This window comes from Canis lupus, chromosome 1, assembly GCF_011100685.1.
Source record: "Canis lupus familiaris isolate Mischka breed German Shepherd chromosome 1, alternate assembly UU_Cfam_GSD_1.0, whole genome shotgun sequence".
NCBI classification, from domain to species: Eukaryota; Metazoa; Chordata; class Mammalia; order Carnivora; family Canidae; genus Canis; species Canis lupus.
In genome coordinates, this window is record NC_049222.1 from 59,880,510 (window position 1) to 59,901,075 (window position 20,566).

The 20,566-nt window shown below is 40.1% G+C and overlaps 1 long non-coding RNA gene across 1 annotated transcript in view; it reads right to left on the reverse strand.

Annotated features, from left to right (window-relative positions):
* Positions 1 to 10,315: 10,315 nt before the first annotated feature.
* Positions 10,316 to 20,566, reverse strand: part of LOC119870782 — a 28,295-nt gene continuing 18,044 nt past the window's right edge. The window contains exons 2-4 of the long non-coding RNA XR_005353845.1: positions 19,170 to 19,345; positions 17,376 to 17,411; positions 10,316 to 12,411 (exon numbers count right to left, since the gene is read on the reverse strand). This is a non-coding gene — a long non-coding RNA (uncharacterized LOC119870782). The remainder of the gene's footprint in view (positions 12,412 to 17,375; positions 17,412 to 19,169; positions 19,346 to 20,566) is intronic.

The following is a 20,566-nucleotide window of genomic DNA, read 5'->3' on the forward strand; positions in this document are numbered from 1 at the left end:
AGAAGTAACCCAAATGTCTATCAAGGGATGGAAGATAAAGGAAATGTGATATATGCATTAAATCGAATATGATTCAGTCTTAAAGAAGAAGGAAGTCGTGTTACACGATATAAAATGGGTGAACATGAAGGACATCATGCTAAGTGAAATGATCCTGTCACAAAAAGACAGATAATATGTGGTTCCTATGTACATGAGATATCTAGTCATAGAAATGGAGTAGAGTGGTGGTGGCCAGGGGCTGGGATGGAGGAGGGGTGTGTGAAAGAGGTAGTCAGTGGGTAGAGTTTCAGTCTGCAAGAAGAAAAAGTTCTAGCAATCTGTTGTATACTGTGAATACTCTTAACACTGCTGAACTGGACACTTAAAAATGATTAAAATGCTAAATTTTTAATATTGTTTTTTTAAACCACAATTAAATTTAACATTTTTTTAAAGTAAAAACTATATGATGGCTGATTAGTGCAATTAGTTGAGCAGGCGATAAAGTTTGACCCTGGCCTTAAAGAATTTCAATCCAAAACTTAAACAGTTATTTGTCTTTCTCTGGGCCAGTTAGCTTTCCCTCTGTTGTATGTCTTGATACTACACGGGTTAGAGTGTAGAGTTTGGCCACCTGTTTTCTGGATGTTTACCCAATGTTTCAAGCACTGCTGCTGGGCTGAACATTTAAACGGTATTACCTTTTTGACAGCTTTATAAACCTAAACGATAACCCGTTTGCTAAACACTTCACAATTAGTGCTATATAATATGCCAAAAGCACAGCTATTTAATTTTCCTGAGTGTAAAGATTAAGAAAACTCACAACAAAACTCCCCATTCTCCTCTCATTTCTGCTTTAAAATTTTTCAAATGATTGTTTCGACACTTAAAAAAAGTATCTTACATTTATAAATAATAAAAATTAGGGCATTAAAAGGGAATGTTAGTTGAAATTAACTATTTTACTTACACTGTGCATTAGTATTTAATAGGTAAAGTTCACCAATGGATCGCCCATTTTATAACGACAAATTCATTTTCTATTACCAGACACTGCACTATCGTTAGGGGATTGTTTGTGTAGGCTTTCTGTTCCCCAACCTAGTACAGTTCCTATAAAGACTAGAAAGAGACAGTGGGTTAAATGTTTAAAAATATTTGCTAATGACTAATCCTTGCCTGTTTTCAAATGAAAATGGTTTGAATTCAAGTTGATATAGTCCAATTACAGAATTGCTTTGGAGGGGTAACACCAAATTAGTCTATCTAACGGCAAGCTTACATGGCACAGCTATATTATTTTGTACCAGTATTACTCTGATTGACTGTTCTTTTGTCATTCTCAGTGGCCATTTGTCTTTTATAGGAATGAAACAGATTTTTTTAAAAAATGTATTGAGCCAGTTTATTACTTTGAGAAATGCCCAGCTCAATCTTTGTAGGTGATATTAATTTACAGTTCATTGCATTTACATTCCCAATGAATTATTGGGAGACTTCCACCAAAAGTTTTGCTCAGATCTAGATCATTACTTTTGGCTTAGGAATGTGACTCCATAAGAATTCAACTATTAACCACATATAAAATACAGGTTTTTTTTTCCTCTTAAAATCTCACTCATGTAGCATATTTCAATGACCTCAGTTATGTATCATCGATCTGCAATCCAAGCTAAACTACTGCTGTGTCTAAATCACTGTGTCATTTATTTTATTTTATTCTTCCCTTTCAGATAATCAAAATGCAATTAAAGTAGAATTAAAACAGAATGACAGGATAACAGAAAAAAATTACAAGTGCAAGTATATTATAATATAGCTCTTTGTTAAGGATTTAGGTATATTGCAGTTACACTGTATTCCCTTCCTGCAAAAACTGAATATACAGTTTTCCTATTACCATAGACTTAGGGCCGTCTCCCACCACCAAGTAGTATTAGAAGGGAATTCCACTGTCTTGGAGAAGAATGGAATTTACAGTAAATGTAAACAATATTTTTTAATGTTTGCTCCAATAATGCTGCAATTTGCCTCAAAGAAAGACTATAGCTGGTTGTATAGAGTATCCTAATAGTGCCGGTGCCACTTACTGGCAGGAAATAAGGACTCAAATGAAATTCAGGTACAAGAGTTAGGGAACGAAAATATGCAGAAGAATAGTTTTTAACTCTTTCCTTTTGACAATTTTGTGTGTGTGTGTGTGTATGTGAAATTATTGTTTTTCACGCATTGCTATTTGCAATAAGCAGGCAAGCACATCCATAGTATTGTTCAGCTATTTCAGACCTTTAACATTCTTCCTTGGGCCAGATCCCATGGCTTCCCCATTGCTCCCAGCAAGTGATTTTCTTATTTCCTGAGTCACAGAGAGTCTAGTGGGGGCAACTTCCTCAACTTCTTAATTTCTTTCTTCACCCCCTTCTACTAAGATAGCTCTGTCTAGACCAGGACATAACTTACTCCCTCCATCTTAGAGGAATTGCTTTTAAAATTTTTCCAGAAATTTAATCTCCATTTGTTCCCTCAGTCCCATTCCTCTATGTGCACTCAAATATCTTGTACACCGAGCTTCTCCCTTTTCTCCTCCTCAGCCTGAAAAGACACTGAAGTCTCAGTATCAAACCAAACAAAGGAAAAACATTCACCCCACCCTCTCCTCCAAATCCTCTATTTCCTCTATCTACTAGCTTATTTTTCGAATTAATGTATAGCTGAAATTTTCTCAAGAAATGTCTTCTTCTTCTTTTTTTTTTTTTTTTTTTTTTTTTTTGCAGCTGAATTCATTGCAATTGCAATTCCTTTCCAAGTCATCAGGGTCCTCACTGCTAAATTTGAGACATTTCTTTTTCTTACTTCACTGCTCCTTCATGTTCAGCATTATTGTCCATTTTGTCTATGAAAATTCTCATCTTGTTTTCCATTCTATTAAACGTTCATGGTTTTCAGCATATCTTTCTGGCATCTTTCTTTGTTTATCTTTCCTCTAAACACTGGTACTCCCTAGTAGTCTATGCACAGACCTGTTTGCTTCTTAATCTACACACGTTCTATGAAAAGCCTTCTTGACTTTGCTGCCTTCAGCTGTGACCTGCATGCTGATGAATCTCAAACCCACATCACATCCTCGATTTCTCTTCTGGACTTTTGCCCTTGACTGTGTCACAGGCACCTCAAATCTAACTTGGTCAAAAGTGGAGTCTCCTCTGAATTTGGTTCCCATCTGTGTGCTCTCCTGTTTAATGGACCAGCAGATATCTAGTCACCCAAGATAAACTGGGACACAGCCTAGGTTTTACCTCCTCCTTTTGTGTCATGGCTTATTAGTGGCAGAGTCTTGTCAATTTTATGCTTTTAGAATCTTCTGAATTCATCCCCTTTTCTGCTCACTGGATGAATTTTCACCATTTTCCTCCTTAGGTAGAGACAGTCACCTTACTACTCTTTCTAAATCCAGTCCTGATGTCATAAAAATCCATTCTTTATCTTAAAACATAGTCATTTTTCCAATATACAAATCAGATCATGTCATTCTCACTTTAACATCTTTTTAAATATGTTATTTATTTGAGAGAGAGAGAGAGCGCACACATGCACAAGTGAGAGGGAAGGGAGGCGCACAGGGAGAGAGAGGAGGCTCCCTGCTGAGCATAGAGCCTATATGGAGCTCAATCCCAGTGAACCCCAAGATCATGACCCAAGCCACTGAGCAGATGCCACTGAGCCACCCAGGCACCCCACACATTAACATCTTCAATAGTTCTTTAATACCTGTAGAAAAAAAATCCTGACTTATTAGCAAAGTAAAGAGGTTCCTTTATTTGGCTCCTGACTCTGAATTCACCTCTTAAAACATTCTGCCATTTATTTCTTGCAACCTTCACTCAAATCATGTTCAACTTCCTGTTTGTGAAAGGGCCAAGTGTCCTTCTACCTCTTTGGATCTTTGTGAATCCTTTTACTGCTATTTGGTACATCTCTCCTGTTCCTTTGACATGCATGTATCTTTCAGAACCCAGACGGGACATGGGCTCCTCAGAGAAAATTTCCAGCAGTGCAGTTGCCTCTCTTGTGAGCTATTTTAAATCCTGTGCTTAGCTCATAGCACTTTTTCATTTATATTGAAATTATTTTCCTCTTCAAGCTCCTGGAGGTCAGGGACCTTTATCTCTGATATTTCAGTGACTGGAAACACAGTAAGTGATAGAGTTGGTGCTCAATAAATGGAAAAAGAATAAATGAAGATGGAAAGAAAATTAGCTGTTTTGTTAGAGCCAAATAAAGAACTCAGATCCTGTTCTAGCTTATATTGAGATTTGAGAGAGCCACTCAATTTTGTTATCTAGGAGATAGAATCTATTGTGATGATGATTTCCAGTTTTCCTTCTGAAAGGTTTTGACAATAGATTTTCCTAAGAATAGAATATTAGAATCAGAATGTGCTTAAAAAAAAAAAAAAGAATGTGCTTTAAAAATTTAGACTGTGTCTACTAGCACACACACTTCAGGTTTTATAATGTCCAATAATATACAAGTGTATAAATATTATTAAAAGACAAGATGCAAGATTCTCTGATAATTACTCTTGAAACCATACTTGCTTATTAAAGCATTTTGAGGGGTGTATTGCATGTAAAAGCGAGCAAAATAATCTTTGTAACTACATAGTTTCAAAATCCAAAGGAAGAAAGTTCCCTCTTTTTATTTTTAGTTTTCTGAAATTCCTTAAGTTTATCAACCACAAGCAAGTTTTCATTGATGTCCTAATCTTAATATTGTCTCTCCTTTGTCAAATGTAATGGTTAAAAGAGAAACCAATTCAGTCCCTCAAATGTTTTGTCTACTTAACGTAAGACAAGGGTTTGACTTTTGCCTCTATTACTTGGAATCACGAGTAAATCAGCCAGTAATTTTGATATTGTGCAATTTTTTAAGGGCTAAAAACGTATTGTTAGGTGTTGCAGTTGTATGTATTCACACATCTGTTCTTTAGAAATTATTGGATCTCTGTGGAATGGTTAAAAAAATTCTTATAATTCAAAGTAAATCTGAATAGTTGAATAGACTGATATGCCTAATGATGATTTGATCTAAAAAGTGAAAAAAGTAAACAACAAAAATATAAGTAGCCACCACAAAACCCACAAATCCTTCTAAAATCCCCCACCCAGATGTGTCTCTTGCTTTTGAGAATTTCCACCGGTAACCCTATCCTACTTGCTGATGTAGGATGCTAGCCTCTTATAAATTCCTTTTCCCAAGAATTTCTGGAAGTCCTGACCTATACACACACACACACACTCATCGGTTCCTAAGTAGCCTCATCCTCACTGCTCCACCTCAGCTGCCCCAAGATTTGTCTTCTTTAAGCCAGTTTGGGGGAGACATCCTTTCTTTATTTTGATGTAAGACTCTGTTAGAAAGTTGCTAAATTACCACTGCCTGTGTCCCAAAGTTCAATGAGGCTTTTAGGGCAGCCAGCTCTTAGACCATAGGAGACGGGGTTAGAAAAAAATTCCATTTTGCCTGTTGTCCTTGTTATATGGGTTATCACTCAAAATGCAAGCCTCTCCATGTATCAACAGACTCCGCAACAGAGGACTCACATCTTACTTGGGGGTTGGGTTATAAAGGTAGTGTTTAAGGCAAAACCAGAATTACTTTTGAAAATCCTTTAAATTATCCACACAGGATGGTACAGTTTTGCGGTTTTGAGGATATAGTTCCATACGGCAATTTTTTGAGAACCACTGAGGTAGACTAAAGGAATGAACAAAGGGGAAAAATACAGGCAAGTGTATCTGACTTGTCTCCTTCAAGGTAATAATTACATCCCTGGTGGTAAACAGGTGGAGGTTTCTGAAGTGTTCCAGTTTATTTGCTGATGAATCCACTATGTTTCAATATTGGGCCTTTACAACCTTAATACGCATCTGGTTTGATTTGTGGTGGTAAGGATTGAAGGAGATAATATACATGAATGTACCTAGTTCAGGCTCTGGCATATAGTAAATGCTCAAAAAAATATTTGTTGGAATCAAGGCTAAATCTTGCTTGGTCAGATCAATGCATACACTGTTCTTTGGAAACAGGCCACCTGTTTCCTGTTTTTTTCCAAGTTGCTTTTCCTCTGTGAGCAGCTGTCACATTCATGGGCATTGGTCTTATGACCCCTAAGTGGAGGGTTAGGATCTAAAGTCAGCCTGAGATCAGTGTGTGTGTGTGTGTGTGTGTGTGTGTGTGTGTGTGTGTGAGATGAGTCCCCACTGGACTCAGCCCTACCACCCTCTGCAGGCTTCTAGTCCAGCTCAGCCCAACACTTCCCATTACCCTCACTCTTGCTCCATGCTTTCAAACTCCTCTTTCTTGAATAACAAACTCTTCAATATTTGTAGCTTTTTCTTTCTTTTCTTCCTTTCCTTGCCTAACTCCCAGCTGGGAACTCTGAGTCAGGATTTTTATTATATTGTATTGTATTTTTTAAATTGGAGTAAAATTAACATTATACTATTTTATACATTTTATTAGTTTCAGGTATACAACATACTGCTTTAACAATTCTGTACGTTACAGTACATTACTCACAGGAAATTCTCTAACTTTGATGTAGTCTTTGTTTGTTTGCTTCGTGCTCCATGTTCTCGAAGGCCAGAAGTTGGCTCAGTGTCCTCTTTGCTTCTCAATGTTGCTTTTAGGCCACTACTCCTTCCCATTAAAACCCTACTCTAGGGACACCTGGGTGGGTCAGTGGTTGAGAGTCTGCCTTTGGCTCAGGTCCTGATCCCGGGGTCCTGGGATCAAGTCCCATATCAGTCTCCCCATGGGAGCCTGCTTCTCCCTCTGCCTATGTCTCTGCCTCTCTCTCTCTCTCTCCCTGTGTCTCTCATGAATAAATAAAAATCTTAAAAAGAAAATGAAACCCTACTCTTTTGAGGCCAACCTTTTCCCTCTCATCTAACCCTGTCAGTTAACATTTATTGAACACTTCCATTGAGCCAGGGAGTGTAATAATCATGCCTAGATTATTTACCTGAAAACCCACAATAATCCCATTTAATAATTCCATTTAGGTAGAAGCTATCATTATCCTACCATCATGAGGTTTTTAAGGGCCAAGAAACTTGTTCTCATCTGTATAATGCACATCTAAGAGTGCCTAATTCACTGGGTTACTGTGAGATATCAGTATTTATAAGGTGCTCAGTAAATAACCGTGCAGGTGTTTTCCGTTATTTTGTTGCCCGAGGGGGCTCTGTGAAAGAGTGGGGGAACAGGGATTCAGATCCTCAAAGTCTTATTCCAGAACACACATCCATAGTCATTATGCATGGCCCGGTGACTTCTACTGACCTCTCCTCATCCAATGATGATATCTTTGGGTCACAGCCTTTAAAGCCAGATCCACTTCAGTTCCCCTGGGCTTTTTCATAGCACAAGGGCTTGCTCCCATTTCCTCTGTCTCCTCTGCTGCAACTCCTAGCAGGGAATCAGATCCAGAACACATTGAGAGGCTGGTCTCTTACAAGAAGGGCATTTCCTCTGTAGCAGTAGGAAGGGAGGCAAAAAAGGAACTGATGTAGGGGTGGTTTTATGGATCTGACAATGGGACGTTGAAAGAGTTTCCATCCTGTTATCTGTATTTTCTTGATAAAATAAGAAAGGAGGTCATCAGTGAGAGTGAGGTGGAAATTTGGTGACACTATGCTCTGTCAAACTAGAGGTTGGGCTTCTCACAGAGACACACCTAATGTTCACTCTTAAGATGCTTCCCCAGGTGACCACAACATCTTAGTGGCTAGATGACAGACGTCAAGTGTACAAATAACTTTGACCTAGATACTTAGGATTTCAGAAGACTAGAGATAAGATCTCTGGCATCTAATTCTTCACATTACCTTGGCCACCCACTGCCACAACACATCCTGTTTCTCACTTCCTCTGCAGTCACTACTAGTGTATTTCACTATCCCGCCACACCCTGCGTGCCCCTTTGGGGCATCCTCACTGAGACACCTACTCCATAAATGCCACGACAGTTTTATTATTCATCAATGAGACTTCACTTCTTTTTTTTCTTGCCCATTTTAGTTTTCTCGGTTGAAATCACAACCATGTCCTTGTAGAGACTCAACTCCTTACTCAGCTCTCTGGCCCCCAGGCTCACTTGGCAGAAGTTAGGCACTGGTTGAGCACAGCTATCTTCCTCCTTTCTTCCTACGTGTGAGCAATTGTGGGTGGCTGGAGACAGATCAATAGCCAGGCCACTTAATTTTTATTTTTATTTATTTTTATTTTTTATTTTTTTCAATTTTTAAGTTTCTTTTTAAAGTTTTTATTTTATACTCCCCCGCCCCCCTTACTTCACATCTTGTACCCCCTTTCTTTACCCTCACTCTCACAGAGGACCTCATTTCTTACTTCATTAAGGAAACAGAGATAACAAGATGGGAACTCCTCCAACTTCCCATTGTCAGACCCATAAAACCACCCCAGCATTAGTTTCTTCCTTTCGTCCCTTCTTACTAATACAGAGAAAATGTCCCTTCTATTGTTAGGGACCAGTCAGACCCAATTCCCTCCTCCTGATGCTATTTTCTGAATAGCTAATTCCCTCTCAGTGATGTTCCACGATGGAACCCTCCCATAGCTGCACAAACCCTTGCGATTTCTAGAAAGTGTAGATCTGAAGGGGACCGCTCTCTGCAATCCTTATCTCTGCTTCCACATCCCACATCCCCTGTATCCCCGCCCATCAGGATGCCGCTGCTCACCATCTCCACTTCACCACTGAAATTGCTTTTTCTAAGATCACCAACGAGTTCCACGCTGTCAAACCCAATGAATGCTATCCATTCTTGAGTTGACTCACTCACATGATGGCTCTGTTGTTTTTATTCAGATTGCATCTCCTTAGAGAGAGACCTGCTCTGATGACTCAAGCTGAAATACTTCTCCCTTCCCCCATAACGGTGCCAGTACATCACTCGGCTTTATTGTCTTCATAGCATTTATTATCCGAATTGATCATGTTCATTTATTTGTTCATTTGTTGACTGTGCATCTCATGTCCTCACCTAGAACAGTGCCTGGCACATCACAAATGCTCAATGAGGATTTGTTGAGTGATAGACACAATGCCGTACTTAGAATCTTCTCTTCCCTCTAACAACTAAGCTTTTGTTAACTGGATGAAGTTTGTCTGACTACTCTCTCTAATATTGGGGGAGCTGTCTTGCCCCTAAAAAGAGAGTTCCTGGTGGGACGCCTCATTCCAGATCAGTCTGAAGCCATGTGGGACCAGCTTCATTTGGGGTCTGTGCTTTCCATTTTTCTCCTCCTCCTTCTCTTCCCACACACCCATACCACTCTGGCCACGCATTTCTAGTCTCTCATTTTTCTTTTTCAATAAGATCCTCAGTTTTAAAACCTCCTTCTTCCTAAACACTAATTACAGGTTGCTGTGTTGGTGGCGATTGGTGGGCATCTTCGAGCCAGTTTGGAATGTTGCAGTCCCACACTTGCTCTGTACGTCTGGAAAAACTTCCCTGTTTGGGACCAGCTAGATAAGTCTCAGAACTTGTCTCTAGTCGTCTGAAATCCTAAGTGTCTCTGTCAAAGTTATTTGCAGACTCGACTTTTTTTGTGTAGCTACTGTGTAGCAATTGTGGTCACCGGGTAAAGCATACTGATAGTGAAAGCTAGAAGGAAAGTCCAACCTTTATGTTTTACAAGGATAGGTTGGGCCAATGCAACAGGGGAAAGCATCACCAGTGCAAAAAAATACGCAGTTAAAAAGTCACCGACTTCCAGCCAGTGTTATTCTCTTTTCTCTTATTGTTGAACAAATATAAAAACAAAATGAAGCCCACAGAGGTATTACTGAGTAACATTTTGAATTTTAATTTTATTATATGTTTTCTTCAAGTGGTCATAAATTCCTCTGAGTCAAGATTTAATGATAATAAAAATATTGCCATATACCCACAGGTATAACCATCTCCCTGAGATCTGGACTCAGCATGGATGTGTGCTAGAAACACAAGTCCCAGGAGGCAATCAAGTGCTATTGGCTATTCCAATTTCAGCTCCTACTTTGACCATCCCCAGTAAAGGAGCCATATCCAGGGCTCCTTTAATTTACCACTCAAACCGGAATACTATTAATAATTATGCTGGAGGGATGCCTGGGTGGCTCAGAGGTTGAGCGTCTACCTTTGGCTCAGGGCATGATCCTAGAGTCCAGGATCTCCCTCTGCCTATGTCTCTGCTTCTCTCTGTGTGTCTCACATGAATAAATAAATAAAATATTAAAAAATAATTATGCTGGGATAACATGAACAACCCAGGGCTGTCCTGAGCAAATGGAAACATGTAGTCATTCCAATCGTAAGCTCCTATGATGACTGTGGACCAGGCCAGTCCCTGTGAGCCAAATGGAGGCCTTGGCTCCTGCAGCTGTAAGTCATTGCTGCCCTAGGTCCACAGGCTTTAAGGTATACAGGAACTGTTACTCATGGATTTGGGACTTTCTTGTTACAAGTGCATTTAAATAATCCAAGTTTGTGGTGACACTGACCATATCCTTTCTGGTGTTTCCTCCCCTACCTCTTGTAAAAAAAAAAAAAAAAAAAAGCAGGCCCTTGTTACATAGTTTTGAGAAAGAAGGAACTGAGAGAGAGGTTTCTATGAACTAACTTCCTTCTCACCAGCCTAACCACTGTGTAATTCAACACAGGCTACCATGGCAAGTAAAATCGAATCCTTTTTTTTTTTTTATTTTTTTTTAATTTTTATTTATTTATGATAGTTACAGAGAGAGAGAGGCAGAGACACAGGCAGAGAGAGGGAGAAGTAGGCTCTATGCACCGGGAGCCCGATGTGGGATTCGATCCCGGGTCTCCGGGATCACGCCCTGGGCCAAAGGCAGGTGCCAAACCGCTGCGCCACCCAGGGATCCCAAATCGAATCCTTTTCAGAGAGCATCATACTTACAATGTACTTGCAGTTTCTAGCAGAAGCAAAACGTGTGTGTGTGTGTGTGTGTGTATGATATATATGTTTATATATATGTGTTATATATATATATATATATGTTTCTAGCACAAACATATATATATGAAACGCATGAAAAAATAAATCTCTTAGAGAAAGGTTATTATATCCATGCTAAAAGCAAACCAATTATGACTTTGTTAATTTTATATTCCAATACAATTTTTAAAAGGCAGGGGCACTGGGATGCTCTCCCTCCTTTAGGGTGACCCCTATGAGCGACACTGGCTATTCACCTTTAACTGAGGCCCTGAGGCTGGCCCCGGGAAAGGGCACCAGCACTGTTCTCTGTGTTGGCTTTAAGTTGTGAGCGGTCAACCCATGAAAGAAAAGCTATGACTACTGAGACTATAATGCATTGTTTGGAATTAAAGAAACTCTTTTCCTCCGTGGCTCACAGAATTTAGCTCCTCATCTCACATAGGCCTTCCGCATATATGAAGTTCCAGACTCCAGAGGTGGGTTGCCTTGGAAAGTCACCAATTCCCACCTCCCTTTCAGTTAGTGTCAGCCTCATGCTGAGCCGAGAGTGAGCATCTCCAAACAGTGAACTCATTACCTCCCGTTGGACAGTCCTGACTGTTAAAAGTGTCTTCCCTTCATTGAATCGCAATCTGTCATCCCAAGTGACCAAGTGTTCTTGTTTGCCCAGCAATGTCTTGGTTGGAACTGAAAATTGTGTCCTGGAGGACCCTGCAGTCCTGAGCAAACCAGGACGGTTGGTCACTCCATCTTTAGTTGCCATCTGTTGGCCCTATGCTCCATCTTGGGCTATGCAAAGATGTGCTATTATTTCCTTCGGAGGATATTCATTTTGACACATTTCAGGTACATTTCTCTTGCTCCAAAAAATCTCAGCTGGCAGAGCTCTAAATACTGTATTTTCCACATGATCTCCTCAGAATGTGTTATCCTCTGTTGGGGGGGAAGGAGCTTTTCATTTCTGTCCACATGTTTCCCTAGAAGAGAGGAATCCTCCTTTCCTCTCCATGCAGGGCTGAGGAACAGGGTAGGGGGGCAACGGGTGGGAGCACTTCTGTTGTTTCTCTACCCACTTTTCCTCCTTCCCCACTCTTGCTTCTAGGCGGTGAGCACACTGAAGCAGGACAGAGCTTGTCTTCTAGAGGCAGCTAAAAAATGCCTTTATTTTGCTTTAATTTTCAAGTTCCCTGCTTTCCAGGTGAGTAGGTCGGGTCAGGCATGCTCTGTAAAACACGGCTGTTTTTAGGTTAGAGTGGATGAGAGGGAGGAGACATCACCATTTCCTCCCATTTATCTAGAGAGCCCAATACTTGTTATAACAAGTAATTAGTCTAATTCTTTGGTTTCTCCTTTGGCTTAATTCCTCACATCTTGTCTTCATCCTTTGCAACAGTGCTGAAAAAGAGGAGCGAATCCTTGAATTTAAAACCCCATTAAGCTAGAATTTAAGGCATGATGCCCAGAAATGAGTATAACAATGTACATGTGACAATTTCTTTGTCACAGACATAACACATCTTTAGTCCAGCCTAGAATAACAACAGTTATTTTACTGACTTCATTCTAGATTCCTAGTTTTCTTAATGATGACTGAAATCCCTGATAAGGAACCCATTTGTTCCCATGCTTCTGCTCTGGTTGTTTATACCAAAGTCCAAAAGCTTGACAACCTCTCTACCTGCCATTCACCTTGAAATCACTGTTCTGAGCCCCCTGCTCCAGAGCAATTGCTGTCATTAAGGTTACTGACAACACTAAGGGACAATGCTCTTTATCCATGACCTTGTCACTTGTCCTGGGCGACCTCCTTCAACCCAAGGGCCTTTATCTACCACTTAGATGTTCATGATTTTCAAATCTATACCCACAGCCCAGACCTCTTTCCCTAACTCTATGTTCAGATAACCCAAATGCCTGGAAGATGGACTGGATGTCCTATCTGCACTTCAAATTCAACATCCAGCATAATCTCCCAAGCCAGAAACCTGAGTACTGTTCTTAATTCCAATATCTTTCTCCCTCTCGCTCTCTCTCTCTCTTCTTTTTTTTTACCTTCAATTTATGCTGTTACCCTTGCTCCCCAAATATCATTTTACATCCTTGTCCTGCTCTTCGGTCTCATTGTCACTAGCTTACCGTGCCCTTTCTCACTGGTATTACTTCAATAGCTTCCAAACTGCCCTCTCTGCCTCCAGTCCTACCCACCCTCCTTCACACTGTTGCCAGAGTAACCATGCTAAAAGGGAAATCATATCATGTCACGTGCCTGCTTTGAAAATCCTTGAATGAGCTCTCCTATTCTTCAAATAAAGATCAAACTTTCAGTGTAATGCAGAATGTCCTTCATGGCTTGTCTTCTGACCAGGCGTTTGCCCCATTTCCTGTGCCCTCTCCAGCTCTGGCCCTCATTCCTGCTCAGCCACAAGCAAGTTCCTGAGTACATTATGCTGCTCCACGCTGCAGTGCTATTTCCACACAGTAGTCCCCCTGCCTGGAATGCCATTCCTCCCCTTCCCCCAACCAGCCCCAGCCCACTTGTCCTTCCGGATCATAACAGGGGTCACGTTCTCTAGAAGTCTTTCTGGACCCTATTTTCCTCCATTATCAGCCAGTTTCATTGTTGATGCTCCTGCTGCAATCTAACTAAAACTCATGCCTGAATGAACGGTCAATACTCCACTGAAATGGCACAAAAGAAGGTCTATGGGGGGAGTATATAATTTTCTATAGAAAGTTCCTCTTTCTGCACCATTGTATCTGCACCACTAACAAAAACACATGAATGGTCAATGTCTCAAAGCTGCATACTATAGAATGCAGTGGATATAATATATCCTGGAACATTTTCAAAGTAGGAGTTGCCAATTGCCTGTCACAATCATAGAGAGTTCTAAGTTTGTTCAAGAAACATCTGGTTTGGCGAAACTGAGCAACAGAGCTTCCCAGTGAAACTGCCAAGGTCCTAAGTAACCACATGAATGATTTGTTAGATGGAATTATTAAATATAAACTAATTGAGCCAGGGAATAGCTGCCAAAAATAATGATTTTTACCTTCAGAATTATTGGTCATAACCAATTCTTTCTAACAATCAGTAGACAGCTGAGCCAATTAATTGTCTATTGTTGCTGTTAGTTCATGACAATAAAACTATGTCCTCAGCACTGAGGAGGGATATTTTTCTCTCTTTAGTGAAGAATGTGCTTCAAAGCATCTTAAGGAAGTTTTATTTTATTCAAGCACATGTTTAAGAAAAATTCGGATTATGATTTGACCATATAGGGACCTTCCTATAGATCTACAGTCTCATGCTGGTGCTAAAGAGAAGATTTTATATAAGAATTACCAGCTTGGGGACGTACAGCTTAACCTGTAACTGCTTCTGGCCTGCAGAATTAAAGGCCAAAGACAGTCAACAATCTTTCATTTGTGCTAAAATGATGGCTCATGTGGCCAATACTGTGTTTTACTTTTGTCTTGACAAATGTCTTCACAAGACGATTAGAGAGTAACAGGTCCTTCGGTGAGAGAGGGAATGCTGCAGATTCTCAGCTCTGCTCATGCTCTTTAAGTGTAAGAGGTAGAATTAAATCGTCACTAGGGTGATACGGAGTATCTAAGAACAAATGTGGTTGGTTGTAGTTGTGGAGAGTTAAGGATTGTTTATTTTTGCAAGTGAGATAATAATATTTTACACTTAGCCAGTGAGTATCATGCCTAGACTTAATAAAGATCAACACATAAGTTCTCAAGATTTGGAAACAATCAGTGAGAAAAGAAGAATTCATTTCTTAAACATGGATTATAAAACAGAAAAATAATTCTTGGTATTCAATGGGGTCTGGACTTCCACAGGCTTTATCAGATCCATACTACAGATGAATTCATCCCCAAATTACACCTAAATGTTTATATCAGATCCATACCACAGGAATTCACCCATAAATTATATCTAAATGTTTAATGTTAAATTAATAAATGTCAAAAAAAAGTTGTGTCAGAGTATTTAATTATAACCATTCTTGCCAAAGAATATTTTATGAAAAAATAAAATGCTTAAGTGAAAAGTTTAACAAAAGTCTATGCAGTTCGATCTTAATAAAAAAAGTGCTTATGGAGTGTGTGGGTGGTTCAGTTGGTTAAACATCCGACTCTTGATCTTGGCTCAGGTCATGATCTCAATGTTGCAAGATTGAACCCTGCATCGGGCCCCGTGCTCAGAGCAGAGTCTCCCTGAGAGTCTCTCTTTCCCCCTCTCTCTGCCACTGTCCCTGCTCTCTCTCTCTCAAATAAATACATAAAATCCTTTAAAAAACCTGCATAGATATATCTATAGAAACATTGGAGGAATAGTCACAAAAATTTTTAAATTTATTTTGAAGAATTAAAATGAGGGGAAATGTTTAAAACAACCTGATCACACTTCAAAATTCATCCTGAGGAGTATGGTAAGCAGGTTATGGACAAACTGTGCTAAAGACCTCCAGGGGTGAGCATACCAATGGCACGTCCTTAGTCTTCTCAGGTGGAATATCAGTCTTTCCAACTGGTTTTAATGAGAAGTTTTCTACATGAGTTGGGACAGCTGATCCTAGATGAATGGCACAGGGGAGACAGCTCCCCTCTGCCACACTGATCCTGGTAGAGCGTGGTACATTGTGGATAATCAGGCTGCACAGAGCAGTTTTCAACTGTACCGTGATTGTTTATCTGTATTCTCCGCTGTACAGTTGTGCTCATTATTTCTAGATGAGCATGTCTGGAGAAGCGCAGAGCTTCTGGCTCCTACAGAGAATCCCCCATGCAGAAATGTGTGCCATTTCCACTAAACAGAGAGCACTGGGATTGGTTTTGGGAGGTGAAGTATTTTTTTTTCCCCTTGTTGCTCTCCCTGTCATATGGTAAGTGGACATGTGGGAGAAAGGACAGCCATCCCCGTTGTCACTGCATGTGTGTGCATAAGCGTGTGCGCCTGTGTGTGTTGGTGCCTGGTAGGTGTGTTCACAGTATGGAGAGGATGAAGGTGGTTTGGTCTATAGGATCAAAAGGCTTGATCGGCGTGGATGAGTCTTGCCCACCATGATCCCATTTAATAAGGGCAAAGGGAGGCCTTTTCAATCAGATGATCGGCTCATTTGAACTTCTTTTGTCTCTAGAAGTCTTGGCAGCACAGATAGCAGAGCTGGCCTAGGGCTAAGTCCTGATAATCCTGAGTGAGCAAAGGAGTGGGATGGGGTGTGTGTGTGTGCATCCGGATTTTACTGTGGGAATCCCTTGCTAACAAGCCTGAAGTAGGAAACCGACTAGGGATTCTAGTCCAGCATCCTTCTTAGATCTGCATGAGGGGAAGACGTTGGGAAACATACATTCAGCTGGCAGAAAGTTCCTTTCTTTTGCCCGCTCAGACATGGTTGGAGAGCCGTCTCTACAGAACAGTACTTATGGCACTCTAGGCTGCCGCTTTGAAGCTTTGCCTCATTTCAGCTATTCAGAGAGGAGCCGATTTTTATAAGAACAGAAAATGTATTTTTGAGGCCAAGCTCTCCTTTTTCTCCTTTAAGGTTTCTTGAAAAGACTTAAGAAGGTTAAACAGTTACTATGTGGCCGTACAGTGAAAGTCATAACACTGTTTAGAGTAAATAAGAGAGTCTTTATGAAAACACCATGATGCATATACAGTGGTTTCTGCATGAATCAAATTGTATGCTTTCACAACATAATTGATATTCTTAGGTGGGATGGTGGCTTGGTCCCGTCAGAATGCTGAATGGACTGGTGCCAGCCCATAAGGGATAATGATTAAATCAGAAGAAATGACACCAGCAGAGGAGTACAAATAATCCATATTAAAATACCGACACAAAGTTGGGCTTGGGAATTATTTATAACCTTGAAATTCAAAAGGAATTGCTAGGGTGCACATATAAGCACATACACATGATTTATCTCAGCATCTATTGGAAACTTTGCTTTTTTCACTGGTTTAGGAAAACAGTAATTCTTAGGTGGAATTGTGTATCTCTGTTGGGAAGATTATGATAATTTGCCTGGTCTTGGAAATAGTATGAATAAACAAAGAGCACGATTCACAAATAGGGGCCCTCTCTCTCCCCTTTACTTTTTCTTAGCATATATTTTTAAAAAGTAGCTATTTCAGAAAATAAAATGGATACAATTTATTGCAGGAGAATCTTTTTGAGTTTACAGTTCCTACGGGAAGAAATGCAAAAATCCTCAGCTCTTGGAAAGCACTGGAGTATGATGGCAGAGCTTAAATAATATCCAGCGTTGAGTTGAGGGGGGGGGGGGTCGCTACGTCCCTTGTGTGCCATGGTAAGAACAAATATACAAATACTTACATGACATTGGGCTGTCTTCCTCTAAATGTTTTTGTTCTGTCATGTGAAATGAAAAAACAACAACACATAACTCATGAAAAATCACATTTCTCCATTTCATTTCAAGCATAAGTTTTGTTCCAGAGACATATTCAAAGTGGAGAATAGGACAAAATATGTTTTATGTTCCCATTCATCTTTAAAATAGCCTCTCGACACTGTTAACTTGCGACCGGACAATTACTTGGCACATAACCCATGCAGACACCAACCTTGACAGAATTAGAGGAAATCCTACTCCAAGGATGAAGTGTTCTTGAACAATTCATTGGAAGCATTAGGTACAAATGCACTCTTCCTACACCTCATGCACACCACCCTTCTTGCTTGTCCATTTTCATGGGTTATAAATGGTTTTGTTTGTGTCATGTTTCCTGTTTTATTTCCACAATTATCCCTTTCCCAAGACTGAGATCAGTTAAACAGATCGAGAGGCATTCCTTACACGCGTAATTCAGGTCTCCACAGAGAATTTTTTTTTGTGTTTTTAGAGGGTGCTTACATGGCATTAACAATAACCTACATCATTCTTCAAATGTCATAAACTCTCTAGAAAAAAAGCCTTTATTTAGCTGCCTTGTCTCTTCTTGCTGAAGAAAATAAATCCTCTGAGCATGGATTATTGATATAAAGAACAGCACTGATTCCAGACCAATGCTGGGCCTTACCATAGGCTCAGTGATTACTGAGTGAATGACTTGCTACTGGGGACACTGTTAGGTACCATGGTGATCCTTTAGGGAGCAGATAGAAACACCCTTCTCAACACACACACACACACACACACACACTCTTTATAAACATGTAAAGAATTGGGCATACAATCCTTAACGTGTCCTGGCAAATATGATGCCCTTAACTTCTCCTTTCCAACTTTCTGCCTAAGAAAACATACATACAAGTTCTCATACCGTGTCCCTGTAGCACTGTGTCCAGGACATTTGGGGGCCGAGGCTCCTAAACTCACCCTCTTGGTCTTATCTGTTCTCATTCTTTTAGACTTCAACTTCTAAAGATCTCATTTTACTGTCTGGCTTTGGCCTTGATGTTTTAGACCTTCCCTTGCTTCCCAGAATGACCCCATGTGATTTATAATAAGTATGTATTTGGTGTTTATCCCTATTTCTGGCACAGAGCTCCTAAAGCTGTTGGAGTTTCCTAAGTGAAGAGAGCTCAATAGTGTCAGAATTGTGTTGAACTGCAGGACACCCAGCTGGTGTCCAAGAATTGCAAGAAAACCCATACACATTGGACCTGGTCAGAATCGTACCATATCAAGGATGCTTGCTCCTCCTTGCTCAGATGTCCTGCCTCCATGGGAAACCTATGTGTTTGCTTGGCATCAGAGCTTACTTTTCTATGTTCCTCATTCAGCAGCCAACTAATTGCTCCACTCCTATAACCAGCCACAGCCCCAAAGGATTGTGCCCAGGGTCAGAGCTAGGTAAGGGGTGTCAGTAGAGAAAATAATTTTTTTTTCTTCTCTCCCTTTTTCAGTCAATGGCCATGGATATCTGTGAGCATTCTGTGAGTATCTGAAGGGAAAGAGACTGAGAGAAAGGAGCTTTCTTGCCCATTTACCTAGGACCCATCTTAAGTCTTCTTTACTTTCACTCTATAAAGTAGAACACTCCGCACGATATCCTGCATTTATCTTTTATTATCACCCACTCCAATCTAGCCTCTGTGTGTCAGTGACAATTGGAGAAAGATTGAACAAAGTTGCTGCTCCCCATTTGCCTTCTATGTCCTTACCTCATGCTTGGCTTTCTCAAAAACGAGCAAATGGCCACCAAATTATCATCCTTAAGGGGAGGGAACATCAGGAGAGGAACTTGGGAAAGCCCATGCATTCACAGCAACGATGTTCCCTGGAGTGCTCTCCCTTTGCCACATCTTCTGGTGGTTTATATGGTGCTCATCATGCTCCTCTGAGAGGCACAGAAGGTTGGAGTTCAGTCAGGCAAACCAGCACAGAAAGTGCTCAGAGTCCTTACAGAAGTGGGGCTCAAAGATTCACAACATTTCAAAATTGCAAAGAATTAGTTATTGAGATTCTATTGCCACAAAGATTATTGAGTGAAAGTTTCTTGCTGGGTTATAATAAGCAGAAATCTTTTCAATGTATTGGGCAGACTACAACATAAGTGATGAGAACAGGGTCACGGCTCTGAGAGAAATCTTAGCTCGGAATTGGAGAATTGTTAAATTATTATACAGTTCAGATAGGTATGGAATCCATTCATTTTTGCAGTACAAAAAGCAAACAAAACAAAACAAAAAAACCCCATTAATGTCTTCCTAAAGATTCCCACTAGTGACAGTTTTAACCAAGGTGAAAATATATTTAATTGTGTTATCTAAGGTTTCAGATTAATTTTGCTGAGGGAAGACCTTTCCAAAGAGTAATAGTTTGTTTGAAGCTTTTAGATAATTCAAAATGTATTTTATTATAATTTTAAAGGGGTTGTCTTTTTTTTTTTTGACCTTACCCATGGCATAGAAGACATTAGCATTCCCATGCAGCCTTAGTAATGCTTAGTTTTTCGTGTGATCAGCATACTTTTACATAATGCGGGTTCATTCTCTCATCTCTATTAGTAGGGATTGCTTAGCATGTTGAAAGTGCAATTATGAATTGATGTAACATGGACAGAGGATAGACCCTGGCCAAGTGGCTTGACTTGGCACAGCGGCATAATCTCCACTTTGGTGTTTGCCCTTTAAATCACTTCTAATCACTGTGTGCACACCCCTGCTGGTCCATTAAACAAGAAAACAAACTCAAATTGTTGAAAACACTGATGTTTGATTGACTCAGTCTGAATTTCTTGAGCATTCACTATATGCCAGGGCTATCCTAGGCCCCAAGGGCAGAAGAATAAAATTAAACAGATGAGTTGCTGCACTCATGAACCTGTAAAACAACAGGTTGAATCAAAGCCAGGATCAAAATAAACTGTAGGTTTGCTCCAAGTATTTTTCTACTTGTCTTTTTTTTTTTTTTTTTTTTTAAATGAACTCTTGGCTCCATACCCAAACGTTGGCTCTAACCGTTTGGCATTTGGGCACAACACCATGTTTAATGCTTTTTACGCTTCCCTCCAGACATTTGGGATCTTTGCACACCTTAGGTCCTTCAGTTTTGCTCT